The 15,253-nt window shown below is 43.3% G+C and overlaps 1 protein-coding gene across 4 annotated transcripts in view; it reads right to left on the bottom strand.

The window, feature by feature from the left end:
- plekhh1 (pleckstrin homology domain containing, family H (with MyTH4 domain) member 1) overlaps positions 1 to 8,598 on the bottom strand; it is a 46,522-nt gene extending 37,924 nt beyond the window's left edge. The window contains exon 1 of one of the 4 annotated variants that reach the window (XM_080414010.1): positions 8,348 to 8,598. The gene's annotated coding sequence lies outside the window, so the exon portion shown is untranslated. Of the gene's footprint in view, positions 1 to 1,455; positions 1,556 to 8,347 lie in introns of those variants that run through there. The other 3 variants (XM_080414011.1, XM_080414013.1, XM_080414012.1) reach the window with 3 other exon arrangements.
- Between the last annotated feature and the right edge of the window lie 6,655 nt (positions 8,599 to 15,253).

Below are 15,253 nucleotides of genomic sequence, written 5' to 3'. Positions count from 1 at the left end.
TTATTGGGTTAGTTTACAATAGGTAGGCCATGTTTAATGGGAGAGGCCATCTGGGAAAACAGAAGGTGCCCGGTTCACGCCTCGGCCCCAGTGTATGTGTGTCCCTGAGCAAGACACTTAACCCCTAACTGCTCTGGTGCTGCCCCCACAGCACCCACTGCTCCTACATAGCTAGGGTGGGTTAAATGCAGGGTACGTACGTGTGCAAATGTAGAGTGACAAAAGAAATACCTCAAAGGAGTGGGGTCCATATTAAAAAAGAAAGGCTTGGTAAGGAGGACTGCACTTTTTAACTACTGTATGCATTTCACTTTTGTACAGTATTTCATTTGATTGTATACCAGACTATCCTGCAAATGAGAGCCTTGTATGTGCATTTTCTTCTTTAAATCAAGTTCATCCATCTAGACAGGATAATAAGATGCTGACAGTGGAACCTAACAAACAGCACACATGATCGACTCGACAACGAGATGTAGAAACAACAGCAGCGTCAAAGATGGCAGATGCCGGGGCAATGGCATCCCAGCTTGTGGTTTCATTTACTGTAGTGTGCACATGATGGGGCAGAGGGACTCTGAAGGGCTCTTCACACTGACCACGCGCTTCCCATGACTCACACTGGAAACGTGAGTAAAGCAAACACTCACAATGACTTCATGATGACACAGTTGAATAAAAGCTTCCTGTCACTTTCAGTCTCACTCTCTCTCTCTGCCAAACTAGTACCCGACACACACACACACACACAGACACAGACACACACACACAGACACAGACACACACACACAAAAAGAAAACGTACGTGCAACTCACACAAATGCAGCGCCCACTGCTCCTAATAGTAATGGATGGGTAAATGCAGAGGACTATAATTTCACGTATTTGCAAATGTACAGTGACAAGAAAATACCCCAAAGTTGTATGGTCCACGGTATCATTAAATGTGCTGCAGACACTGAACAAACCCCCAGCAGTGTGTGTGTGTGTGTGTGTGTGGGTGTGTGTGTGTGTGTGTGTGTGTGTGTGTGTGTGTGTCGCTGTGTGTGTGTGTGTGTGTGTGTGTGTGTGTGTGTGTATGTGTGCGTGTGTGTGTGCAGGGGCTTCCCAGTGTAAGCCAGTCTACACATAGAGGAGGTCGTCCTGTGCTTTCTAGCCATATTACCTACTAACCCAATCCCTGGACCCTGACCCTCCCAACCCCACCCCCACCCCCCCTCTTGCCTCCCCCACCCACAAATCTCCAGCCATGCAATCCCTTCTTAATTACAGGGCAGGAGTGAAACAGGATCTAGCTGGCACAATAGCGCCTTTCTGCATGACAGTTCCATCACAGCAGAAGAGAGAGGGGGGGGGGGCTCTCCTAGGCAAAAAGAAAGGAGGAAAGAATGTGTGAGAATGAATGGGACTCGAGTGCTGAATGTGGGAAAACTGGGGCGCTGAAGTTATTTTTACCTGCGAGGGATTGACCGGTGGCCATTTTTCTCTGGCCCGGATACTCATTCACAAAGGTCTCCAGGCCCTATTGTGTCAATAAAAACCCGATTAGCCTGAGATAAAAGGAGCCATAACAAACAGCTTTGAGGGCTCTATTGCCTCTGTTATGTGGTGGACACACTAATGAGGTTGAGATGACTGTTGTGTACGAAGATTTGTCTATCAGGGAAAAACAGTGAAAACTAATGGCTGCGGGGGAAGTGCAAGATCAGAGTAAATGGCATGAACACTAGTCGATAACGACAGTAATGTAAATAGTGTGCAAAGAAAACTATTTGGTGCTTCAAAAAACTAGGATACCAGGTAAACATCAAACCTAGCATCTGTCTAAACAACATGCAATCTAAATAACATTCTAAGCATTTATAGTCAATCAAAAACAAATCTAAATGACAAAACGTATGTGAACAAGTAACCAACACACAGTATATCTCTACATAGTATGACTAGCCTCTTCAAAAAGGATACAAGTAGATCACAGTAGAGTAGTTGCGCTGGGCAGCTCACTCTGATTAATGTGAAAGACATGCATGAGTATGCATGCATCCATAGAAATCCACCAAAAATATTACATTTCCCCGCAGAATAAAGATCACAGGCCCATTTTACGCTCTTAATTTAACACTCAGGATTTTGCAGTGTACGCACTTTTGTCAAATTGCATAAAAATGCGGCGGTGGCATGAATTAAGACTAACGTTAAACAGCACTCAGACAGACAGACTCAGACCAGTGCCCACCAGACACCGTCAGCAGAACACCAGACGTTCAAAGTCCAGCGGCTAAAAAGGCACCATGCTGGTGCTCCCTGCAATTAGCATGCTCATAAATACAGGCCTCGCAAACAAATTACAGAAGTCGTGCATGCGGAGGTTCCACTGACAGACCACAGAACCCAGGATTCGGACAACCAGGGTCCAGCCACCGGAAGTCTCCCATCTGTCTCTCTCTCTCGCAGACCGGAGACTGTGAAGGACATGCCTGGGGTAAAGGAAGACGGAGGCGTTGGTACAGGCACAAGGAGAGAGAGCGCACTCAGCCCTAACCGGCCCTGCGTCGGCTGGACCAGGCCATGCCAGGCCAAGCGGCCCACACCAGGGCAGGGCAGAGCAGGTCAGACCGGGCCAAATTAAGGCACAGGCTCACTGGCGCTTCCAAGAGCTAAAACAGCTGGGTGCAAACAAACCATTTGCTGGTTAAACACTGTCGACACAGCCATGCTAATTCTCTACCGGGACAATTCCTTTAGTACCACTAGCTTGTTTAACATGGGAGGGGAGGGAACGGGGGAGTGGTCCAGCCCACACCAAGTGGTGCCAGGAACCCACCCTGAACAATCATCATATGTCAAGATAGACATCCTGTTGAGAAGAAGGAAAAGGAAGGCAAACATTGTCTGCAAAGGAAAAGTTCATTTCTTAAATGTGATCCAATGTGTAAACTAAACAGCTGTTGTTCATTATTCAATATCCAGAGGTGCCAGTCTGTAAAGGAGGTGTTATCATTTTGTAAACAAAGGGCTTAAGTTACCTACTGTCCTTTGAAAGACGTATCGTAAAGGGTCTCAATTTTGTGCTATCAATCATTTCTTTAAGAGTATGTGTCACCGTTTACCACAAATGGTGTTTTATCTCCATATGGGTAAAAACTCTTCAAACACAGCCACATGTCTCCAAGTTCATAGAGTGTAATGGAATGAGTGTGCACGGGCATACAAACCACAACACTAGGGTTTGTTGAGAATGAGGTCATGCAGTTGCTCCTGCTCTCTCTGTGTGTGTGTGTGTGTGTGTGTGTGTGTGTGTGTGTGTGTGTGTGTGTGTGTGTGTGTGTGTGTGTGTGTGTGTGTGTGTGTGTGTGTGTGTGTGTGTGTGTGTGTGTGTGTGTGTGTGTGTGTGTGTGTGGGGGGGGGGGTGTAACCTAACCTTTAGCTTTTGTAACAGATGAGATATAAACTGGAGTAATTTTCTCCACTCGTATGAACATAACCATCCATTTCGCAGATGGTTTATAAAAGCCCAGAAGACTTTTCCACCGAGACTCCCATCGCATGTGAACTAATAAATACTATTCTATTCTATCTGGCATACAATAGTGGAAGAATTCAGGTGGGAAGTAAAGGAAACATGCCACTGCAACAAACACAGGCTTTTCAGCATCTGCACTTTGGTTCCGCGTTTAGTAACATTTGGGCCACCCAGTGTGGGCAACACCAGTGCAGGTTGGTGCGGGAAGGGGGGGTGGGGTAGAGGAGCTGCATCCCAGCATGGTGAATCCTCTCCTGGCTGCAGAAGGAGCATAGAGAGCCTCTACTCTGCTTTCTTCCAGCTGGGAGACCCTTGGACACACTCACTGGCCAGAGCAAACAACTGGGGGAAGACAAGTCAATGGAAACCCCCACCACAAGGATCCCAGCAGGGTATTTGCTACAGCGTCGTTCCGTTGAAAAAGCCTGCCATCCCCGTCGACTTTCTTTCCATCGACTTACACTGACAGTTATACAGTATAATTCCTCTGACGGAGTGAGATTGGATATCCAGAGGAGTTTTATGCTCAAGCTGTGGAAGCTATCACAGAAAGCAATAAAATTGTTTGGATGGCGCATGATGTTTCTATTTCACTGTTGCGACATGCGATGATTGCGCCTCACTTGACCTCTTTCTCCAGTCCAGCGAAATGGAGCAGGGAGGGCATGTGCCGCTCTCAAGGGCACACATGTGGAAGTCTCTCTAGCTGGTCATTTCATTGACCAGAACCTCCTTTATCACTGCAGATTCAAATACATAACCCCCTGGCCTGCAGAAAGGCTTCGACACTGGTGGCGAATGCGCACAGATAAAAACACACACACGTACACATGCAAGCATGCACAGCCACATATATACACATTCAACTACACACACCCACACACCCACTCTGCTGAGCATGCAGCTGCGGTGATGTAAGTGATTAGTTGGTGCAGTGATATCATCCCCACCAGACATTTGCAAATCCCTGCTGTTGTTGTTGGTGTCTCCGCAGAGATCTGACTTGGCTTCCCCAGAATCTGGCATCCCCAATCCAAGGCTTTGTACTTCAGACTGCAGGCAAATCCGATTTATTTTTCAAAATACGGTCTTTAGGACTGACTGTCCACATTGTTATTTGCAAGTAATCAGATCAGATGTGTGTGTTCAGACATTGTTGACCTATCTGTATTTGTTGTGGTAACAACGTAACCACATAGGCATGAGTAATGCTTAAATTATGCTCTGTTGCAAGATGGTGTCGCTTGACGAAAATAGCAGGTCTAGCTAACAACGAACGAGATTTTCGGCAAGTGACACCGTGAATTTATACCGAAGTATAAATCAGGCTTCAGTGTTCAAATGTCCAAACAAGACATGTCTTTAGAATTCCGATTTGAACCGCATTTCAGACCACCTAGGAATGTGGTTCAAATCTGATTGAAACACATGAAATCACTTTTCATGCGTTTGTTGTGGGTTTCGATAAAAAACAATCTAATTCCGATCTGGATAGGCAAAATATTGGATTTGGGCTGCCAGTCTAAGCAAAATTGAGATTGTGAGTGTGAGTGTGAGTGTGAGTGTGAGTGTGAGTGTGAGTGTGTGTGTGTGTGTGTGTGTGTGTGTGTGTGTGTGTGTGCGCGCGCGTGCGTGCGTGTGTTTGTCTATCTGTCTGACTGTGCGTATGCAAATCAAGACAAAGTATCACAGAGCACATGGAGTCAAGGGGACTGAGTTAAAAATTCCCTTATCTCTCCTTCCAAGGTCCATCTGCTGAAGCGCAGGGACCCCTCTTGACTCCCACCCAGTCAAAGCGAGGCCTCACGCTTTTGTTTAAACTACTGAGTCAGTGTTTTGGTCTGTGTGGCCCAATTTAAGACTCAAGTAGAGGCGGCTGATTGTTATAGATAAAGAAAATGGGGGAAATGTCACCAAGGCTCACACAGTAACACATTTCTTAACCTTTTACCCTTTTCCTGAAAGGACTAAGGGTTGTGTTATTTGACACAAGCGAAATGTTTCAACAAAGTTCCTCAGTGCTTTTTATAGCCATAATGCATCAACACTGAGTTAAGGCAAAGTGTTTACAGTACAAAAAGAGAAGCCTTTGGCCGTAAGACAAATCAAACTTTTATAAGGTCAAGTCAAAACATTATATAGTCGTTCAGCAGCACCTGAATGATTTTGATCCTATTTTTCCATTCCCTCACTCTACCGCCCCATTCTCTATACATTTATCATCTTATCTATACTGTCATCCTCTCCTCTCCAACTCCTCCACGTCTTCTTCTTCCTCCCCCAAAAGATCTTCTGCCTGCTGCCCCACCTCCTATTTAACCTCATTCCCAGGCTTAGCTCTTCTTATACTTTCAACTTCTTCACCACCTACTCCCCTACTCCTATTATACATTACAACACCACTACTTTATCCAGCGTATCGTCTCTGTCGGGTGGAAAACCTCATATGTCCAAAGCTGTTACTTTTCAGGATTCAAATAAAAAAATTAGCAAAACTACAAGCTCTGAAACGTGTCGCTTCGATTAGTCAGTCACCCCATGGAGACTTGAATTAATGGATATTTTTTTGTTTTTGTCGCATTCCTAAGGCAATAATTTGATGACCGGCAGGGGACACGGTAAGAGTCTCCTTTGTATCTCCTACCTGAACCGCTGCCTACCGGTCCGCTGGTCATCACATTTTTGTCTTAAAAAAATATCGATGAATTCCAGTCTCCATGTTTTTTTTTTTGGGTGAACTATCCCTTTAAATGGCCCCGACCGCTGGCCTTGCCGTCCGGGTACCTAGGCTCCAATGCAGCCTGACAGCGCGTAATGGGTTCGAGTCCCGTTCCCGATGACCTTTGCAGGGTATCACACAAGTAGGGCATTCATATTCGAAAAAACACAAAAAGTTACGATATGCTACACCTCTACATTCTCCTCCACCACCACCTCTGCTTCTCTCTTCCCGACCTTTTCCTTCACTCATGTTCTATACTCTCCTATACCTTATAGCCACCACCTCCTCAACATCTATCGCACCCCCTCCTCCTCCTCCTCCTCCTCCTCCTACACACACACACCTATACTCTCCTACCTCGAAGGCTTAGCTCCCATAGGGACACTCTAATGACAGGCCTTGAAGAAACTGACCACGCTCATTATCAGTCTCAGCCATAAATACAGGCCCCTTGACATTCCAAGGCGCTGAGGTGGCTGAGGTGTTACATCTATAGCCTATCTCCAGAACACTCCTGTCCTGTCCACCACACAGGCACTATAACCCCTGGCGTCCCTCCTTCCTTTCCTAAGGATGAGCGCAGAGCAAGGAGGGGAGGAGGGGGAGGAGGTGGTGGTGGCATTGGGCAGCTGGGGGAAAGCGTGAGTTACAGTGGGAGACCCAAAGCATATAATACAGTATGAGAGAGTGGGACTGAACATAATATCCTCCTCGGCCTGTGTTTAAATAACAGCTTTGGTGAGACGGAAGGAGTTAAATTGAGTTATGGGCCAGTATGGATAGTCAGGATTTATTTCCCGTTCCTGTCCAGATGCACAAATGGCTTTCATAAATGCCTGGGATATTGCATGTGTGTATTTTTCAGACAGACAGACACAGAGAGAGAGAGAGAGAGAGAGAGAGAGAGAGAGAGAGAGAGAGAGAGAGAGAGAGAGACACACACACACACACACACACACACACACACACACACATACACATACACATACACATACACATACACATACACACACACACACACACACACACACACACACACACACACACACACACACACACACACACACAAACTTTCATATAAAGGTCGCGCAATCAGTCAAATACATATTTGGGTCCCCCCCGTATAAACAGTCTGCTAATATAGGCGTTATTAATGTTTTTGGAGGCATTGCAAGGACAAGGAGGCAGTGGCCACGATTTTATCCAAAAAAGGTTACAAGGAACAGGTGTGGAGCCAGACAGACACACACTGGTTCTAGTAGAATATAGTAGAGACCATAAAAGCGTCCTGTCGAACAGACGGACAGCAGAAAGTTCAGCGCATAGAACAGAGCAGCAGACATCTCTCCAGTCCAGTGGACAAAGTACTCACAATTTTTACTTAAGTAAAAGTATCAATACTACAATGTAGAAATACTCTGTTGCAAGTAAAAGTCTGGAATTCAAAACTTACACGAGTATAAGTACAAAAGTATCAAAATGTACTTAAAGTACCAAAAGTAGAAAGTACTCATTATGCAGAATGTCCCAATTTCACAAGTTTTCAAATGTATAAAATGCTTATAAATCAATGCATAGCAACGCATTGTGAGCTTGTAGATCGGCTATTTTATTTCAAATGGCCGAAATGGGTCTGAAGTGGAAAATGTATTTTTTTTAAATAATAATCCAAATCTACAAAGTAATAACTATAGTAACTAAAGTTTTCAAACAATTGTAGTGGAGTAGGCTAAAAGTAGTATATTTGCCTCTGAGATGTAGTGGAGTAGAAGTACAAGTATTGCCAATTGGAAACACTCAAGTGAAGTAAAAAAAAAAAAAAAAAGCCTCAAAATTGTACTCATAATAAGTACAGTACTTGAGTAAATGTACTTAGTAATAGTTACTTTACACCACTGAAGAACAGACATCTCTCCAAATCCGCAGACGAGTCGCACTTCACTATAGAGCTCATATATAGTTCCAAACAGTCCATCATCACATTCACATCTCCTCCGTTTAGTCAAATAGTGACACTGTCTTAAAACATAAACAAATCCCGAGCTGCGATCATGACATAAATCAGTTGTTATAGTTATAGCGGAGCTGCTGAAATACTTTACCTTGTGACTTGGTGTCTCTCTCTCTCTCTCTCTCTCTCTCGCTCTCTCTCTCTCCTCTCACCTCCCCCGGTAATTCATTGTCCGCCTCATAACGATCTGATACCCTCATTCATTCACTGACTTGTTTCTGCTCGCTGTCGGTCATTCATTGCTTTCGGCTTTTTTTAACGGATTTTTTCTCCTCCGGTTGATCCTTTGGTTTCTCCAGAGCGGAGGGTTCAGTTCAGATCTAGATCTACTACCGCTTTGCTGCCGAGAGACCCATTGAATAGGCATCATCCTGCGTTGCCATGTCGTGTGATTGAAATAAGCAGCCAGGTCTAGGAAAACAAGCCCAAAAGAAGCGAGTGAGTTTTTGATTGATTGATTGATTGATTGATTGATTGATTGATTGAATACTTAACAGTTTGCAAGAAAAGCACAGAAAGCACGGTTCTATACAAAAGGATGCTAAAAGGACCAAGAAAACACTATGGCTTGTTTCCATTGAGGTCCTGTGTATTCAATTCACCGAAAGATTTAATGACAGACAAAATGTATATGCAAAAGCATCATATAAACGAGTAGTAATCAAAAATAAATTACATAGGCTATTTGAAAATAGCCGATCTACAAGCTCACAATGCGCGATCTTGGAAAAAAAAGTGAAAATTTAGGAATACTTTCAAATCCACAAAATCTTATATGGGAGTCTCTGGCACAAAATATTTTCAGAAGGTTGGGTCTACAAAAAATATATATTAATTTGGGGGTCCTTGACATGAAAATATTTAGTTTACCTAAACATTAGGAAGCAAGCCCAAAATAAGCAACTACACTTTAGAAATAGCAACAAGCCCGAAAAAAACGCAACCAGCATCTACCAATATTTACAAGCAACTTACCAGAAAAACAAGCCCCAAAGTCGCTTATAATAAGCGGACATGGCAACACTGGACTCATCCCATATTCCTTTAAAGGGCCCAATGCAGGATCAAATTTCGCCAGGAGTCAAACCCCCTTGTTGTGTGTAAGAGCTACTCAGGATATTGCATTAGCAAGGCTCTGCTTGGGTCCCCCCTCTCTCAACATGTAAACACAAACGAACCTACTGTAGCCAGTGGTGGAATTTTTTTTTTACTTATTATAAAGTAAAAGTATCAATACTGCAATGTAGAAATACTCTGTTACAAGTAAAAGTCCAGAATTCAAAATTGACGTGAGTAAAATTACAAAAGTATTGGTATCAAAATGTACTTAAAGTACCAAAAGTAGACAGTACTCATTATGCCGAACGTCAAATCTTTTGAAAATAGTAGATCTAGATTGGCTATTTTCAAATGGCCGAAATGTCAATGGCTGAAGTGTTTATAGGTACTGTATGTTTTGTAATAATAATCAAAATCTACAAAGTAACTAGTAACTAAAGTAAGTAAAAGTATAATATTTGCCTCTGAGATGTAGTGGAGTAGAAGTGAAAGTACTGAACATTGGAAATACTCCAGCAAAGTAAAAAATACCTCAAAGTTGTATTTAAGTACAGTACTTAAGTAAATGTACTTTACACCACTGCTTGTGTCTAAGAGCTACTCAGGATATTGCATTAGCAAGGCTCTGCTTGGGTCTCCCCTCTCTCAACATGTAAACACAAACGAACCTACTGTAGCCTATAAAACAAAGCATAGCCTATATAATCTGATTTGTGAACATTTTGGTCAAAACTAACTGGTGTGATGCAAAGGCACTGAAAATCCTATAACCTATCGTTGGACTAATTGGCTTGTCTTTTATTAAAACTCTTAACTTCAACTGGCAAATAAAACATTTCACTCAGGTTTCAGGCAATTACATTTGTCCATTGGGAATAGCTAATAGGGCTATCAAAACGTTTTTTAGTTTTTTTTTCTGGAATCAAAAGTTGTTTCAGACCATGGTGTGGAAGTTTAGAACAGAAAATGAATCATTATCTGGGCTGTAAAACTTTTGTGAGGGCCTAATTTGGGAAGGTCTGAACCTTTGCCTGCAGAATGCAAGAACACTAGCCTTCAATTTTACTATCACTCAGCAAAGATTCAGCCTACTTTATGTTAAAGTTGCTTTAATCAGCAGCGTTTATACCATTGGTATAAATGCGTTTTAGCTCGAGACCCAAAACGTTTTAGCTCGAGACCCTAAAGAGATATTTGATGTCTCCCCGGGACCCAAACTAGGGAAAATAGTAGCTCTACAAGTTCACAACACATGTAGATCTGTTATTTTCACCACTTCTTAAAAGTTGAAGTTTATTTATGGGATTTGGGGGATTTGTGTTTTTAAATTCTTTCGAAAAATCTTTGATTTTTTTTTTTTAAGAATGACAATTTCTTACTTAGTTTTTACCTTTTGAAATAGGCCTAATAATTTAAAAAAAATCTAGGAAACAGACAAAATATATATTTACACAGGCCCAAAAATGGGTCCCGACCCAGTTTTTGGGAACCAGTGGTTTATACTCTCGCATGAGCCCCTAATGGGGCTCAATCACAAAACTGCCGTCTCTTTGTGGGAAGCTGATGTGCATTTCTGTCTTCAGTGCGAGGAGCAATTGGACATCCCCATCTGGAACGTTTTATCATGTCTGAACATTTACATTGTTGCATGATACGCCCAAATAAATAATTCACAACTTTCAGTGCCAGAGATTAAATCATATAACAGACAGCAGAAGTACGGCAGGCACTGAAGTGGCTCTGCTATAAAAGAACGGAACATTTTTTAAATCTAAATGTAAACACTGTCTCAGATGGGACTGCTGCATGATGCAGGGAACTGCAAGTTTGTCTCAGTGCAATGAGCATACAGTGATGTGGACCACATACTCTTCCATGTTAACGTAAAGGATGTGTATAGCCCTGCCCGAAGCCTTAGCCAAAGGGGGATTCCTCTTTAGATGAGCAGTAGATGCTTGGTTTCCTGCTGTGTGGGGGACACCTGGGTTTGAATCCAGGCGGTTATACATGTCCGATTCACATGCACAAATGCCACCAACAACAAGCACAAGTGAGGGAGAGAGACAGTGAGACACAGAGACTGAAGAGACGAGATAAATATATGCAAGTAGACCGCTGGTCATGGCAGAAAGCGGACAGGGATGTTGCATTACATGGAAACTAAATCACATGGTCACATATAAAAGCAGCACTTAGGTAGGCCTAACACAAACGCTTCTCTGTATTATCCTACTTTCATAGGGCCTTTGTATATTTATATATCTGCATATGGCTCTCAAAATCTACTCTCTGCTAATGTATGTGGCTCTGTCTTATTCTAAACACTTCTAAGGTTCCCTCGCCTCAGCACCATGTCGTGCTCAGATCAAGTCCCATTCTGGTGCTGGTATCGTAGCAAAACTATTCCTGTCCTGTGCATTAGTCAGGCTGACAGCTACTATAAAATAGAACCAATCCCAGATCAAATAAAATATGTAAATAATAACTGTTTATTTTAACATGCTCAGACTCAGTACTGTGTGGGAGGGGCCATACAGGACTATCCACGGCAGAAGGTTCAGACACTTATAAGTCAGTGCAGTGCACATTTCTGTGCGTAACAAATTATCTGACCCTGCCATAGCTGTCCTGATGCGGTGGGCTTCACCCATCTGCTGCTCCAAATAATCAAATTCCAAGAATTATTTGCAATTAATGTTTGACACAAACCTGAGCTAGGGAGGGAAAGGGTGAGCTCAGAGTAGGCTATGAGTGCTATACTGTAGCTGGGCTGGCTCAGGCCTTGTGCCGTGTGTTGCACAATCACACAGTGCCTCAGTGCTCTCAGTCAAAACAAGTGGTGTCAGGCCTACATGGTTTACATGCCGGCTCCCTGGCAGCGCTGCCAGTGCAGTGAGGGGAACACAGGACAGTGAGAGAGTAGCTTTGGGGCCAGTTGTCATTTGGTGATCACGCTTGCAATAGTCTTATAGTTGATTTACCATACCTTCCCGTCAAGTCAAACGACAGTCAGCGATGAACCTGACTGTGAGCTGGTTTCTTAAACAGAGTTAGCAGACCTTTAGTAAAACTAAAAAGCGTACACCAGTGGCAACCCTGAGGTGATTCAATGATTTTTCTTTTAGATCATGCATGGCGTGGCTCTGCAGGAGGCCAGCCAGAGTGTCGGTTTGTGTGTCTGTCTGTCTTTCTTAAGTCTGTGTGGCTGATCTCGCAAACCGCTGGACCGATCAATGCCATAGTTATTGTGCTCACTGCCAGTGCTTAGTACCTCCGCTATTGTTTTAGTATGTTTTATACTTTTAAAATAACTCATTTAATTTTATACTGTAAGTCAAGGGGCTTGGATCGGGCTTATGTTTTTGTTTTTCTGTTGTTGGTAGTCATGGTTGCCAGATCCCACATGAGTTCCAACTGCTCTGCCTACTGAATAACTGCTAGCTTGCATAACATCTTCATACTAGAACTCAAGTCTTGTACAGTTCACTGGGTGTGTCTCCTACAACGAGGATGATACAATCTCCCACCATGCAAGAGCACAACCTAGTCATTCTACACAGGCCTTTCCCATAATGCCAACCTTCTTCAATGGAGAAGGTCTTTGGATAGCATTTCCACAGATCATTGGAGGTACGGTTAAATTTGCATAGTTCTGGAAGAAGCTGTGCAGAAGGTGTGCTCAGCCAGCGGTTGTTCTCTGCGTCAAACACTCTTTCCTGATGATGGTGGAAGAGTAACATGATGAAATAGGTGCTGGAGCACGTTGTGGTCCTCCCCTGTGTAAGTATTAGATGCAGATGCAGATGCAGATGCAGATGCAGATGCAGATGATGGGCCGTACAGTATCTTGCACGGCTAAACTTTTTTGGCATTTTTTACTATTTTGAAAAACTTTTTTTAATATTTCAACTAGCCGATCTACATCGACACATTGTCAGCTAATTGAACTACTTTTGTTTTTCAAGGCCCAGACCGCTGGCGTAGCGGTCAGGCACCTAGGTAGCCTGTAGCCTGACAGCGCATCGCGGGTTCGAGTCCCGTTCCCGACGATCTTTGCAGCATGTCTCTCCCCATCTCTCTCCCTGTTTCCTGTCTATCTCTACTGTAATCTATAAAGAAAGGCCAAAAAGTCCCCAAAAATATCTTAAAAACAAAACAAAAAACGTTTTTCAAAATAATAAAAAAAAATCAAAAACCTTTAGGGATAAGGGGTAAGGTGGCGCGTATGATAGGGCCCGATATCTTTTATCAGCACAGCTTTGTGGCTCTCGGAGGACACCTCGAGTGGACGTTGTCCTCTCCCAGTTGTCACTGTGGGGAACTGTGGGCAACTTCGTCCAGTCTGAAGACACTGTGTTGAAGACAAGCACATCAATCTGATCAGTGTCGTCCATGTCACCGTACCCTCCAAAGGAGTACACCGTGTGCCCAAATGCCACAGCAGCATGACTGTCTCACTTTGGTCCTGTCTTCAAATGCACCGTCCAGCACAACAAATGTCATGCAAAGCTTAGCCAATGCATGAGTCAGATGGGTTGGGTTGGCCAATCACTGAATCCAATGACTGTTTATCTCTGTCAAATTGATCGTCGCAGTCCCAGTCTATGCAGGCTCTGGAAATCCCCCACGCCATGCACCAGCATGGGTAAGAAAGACATTGTTATTCATGCTGAATAGCATCAGTATTATTTGTTATTGCATTGGATTATGTATACAATGTCTATTTTTACGGTGTGGCTCTGCCAACTACAGTATGAGAGGGGTGCGGTCTGTGGAGTGTGTGTGTGTGTGTGTGTGTGTGTGTGTGTGTGTGTGTGTGTGTGTGTGTGTGTGTGTGTGTGAGTGTGTGTGTGTGCGCGCGCGCGTTTGTCAGTGTGTCTGTCTCTGTGTCTGTCTGTGTGTGTCCGCAGCTAATCTTGCAAACCACCACACCAATCAGCATCAAACTTCATATGCACACACCAGTAGGATAAAGAAGTACCTCCACTAATTTGTTCAAGTTTTTTATTTTAGCGTCAATGGGGCCCATATCGGGCTGAAATCTTGCCCAAATTTGGAGTCATACATCGATACGTCATAGATACACATCATAGACGACTGACGTAACAGGCTGGCCACATTAAGTCTTAGTTCCATATGGGTACCCAGGTCCATGTGTTCTCATCTGGATCCTGAGACCCACATACATTCATTTTTATCGCTTTAGTTTATTAAAGGTGTAATAACTACATGGAATTTACACTACATGGAATTAGTGCAAATCAACTGACAGTCCTGAGGAGAAATCTAATTATCTCGGGGGTGATGAGCTTGTGCTGATTGCCTCTGCGCTCTGAACGGTCACCACAAGCGACCTCACTGCTAAAGGAAGTCACCATGGACGAAAGTTCATCCGAGTGCAAAGGAAACAAAACATCAACAGTCAGTGCTAATCTATATTTATCTATCATCTTAAGCACTTAAGCTCTATTAAAAAAATGTCAACAATATCAGAAAATGTTTCAAAAGTTTTGGACACTTTTGTAAAATTTTACCTATACATTCCCGAAATAGGATAACTTTATTTAGCGTAAGAATAGGTTCAATCCATTGTCCATTGAGTCCTGCATGTTCCAATGTGGACGATGATGAGGGCACATGTATTGTCTGTCCTCTTAGGAGTGAGACTATTATAGTGCACCCAGACACTAGCATTGCTGACATGGGTTCGTCAGAACTATTTTAGTTTAGAAGATTTGCAGTTCACATAGGAATTAGGAAAATCTGCTTTACAGACTGGGCTACAAACATACCCACAGTCTCAGATTTTGGAGCCGTAATTTCCATGAACACATCAGTTTAAAAACTGACTTTATTGACACATTCAGTGATCTGCCTTCATTTGCTTGTATTCAAGCTATGTTTCTATTTGTATAGTTTCATCTTTTTAATCCCCGAC

The sequence above is a fragment of the Gymnoscopelus braueri genome, assembly GCF_963280865.1.
Source record: "Gymnoscopelus braueri genome assembly, chromosome: 19".
Lineage (NCBI taxonomy): Eukaryota > Metazoa > Chordata > Actinopteri > Myctophiformes > Myctophidae > Gymnoscopelus > Gymnoscopelus braueri.
The sequence above is the reverse complement of the archived record's forward strand: the minus strand, read 5'-3'. Positions and strand labels throughout refer to the sequence as shown.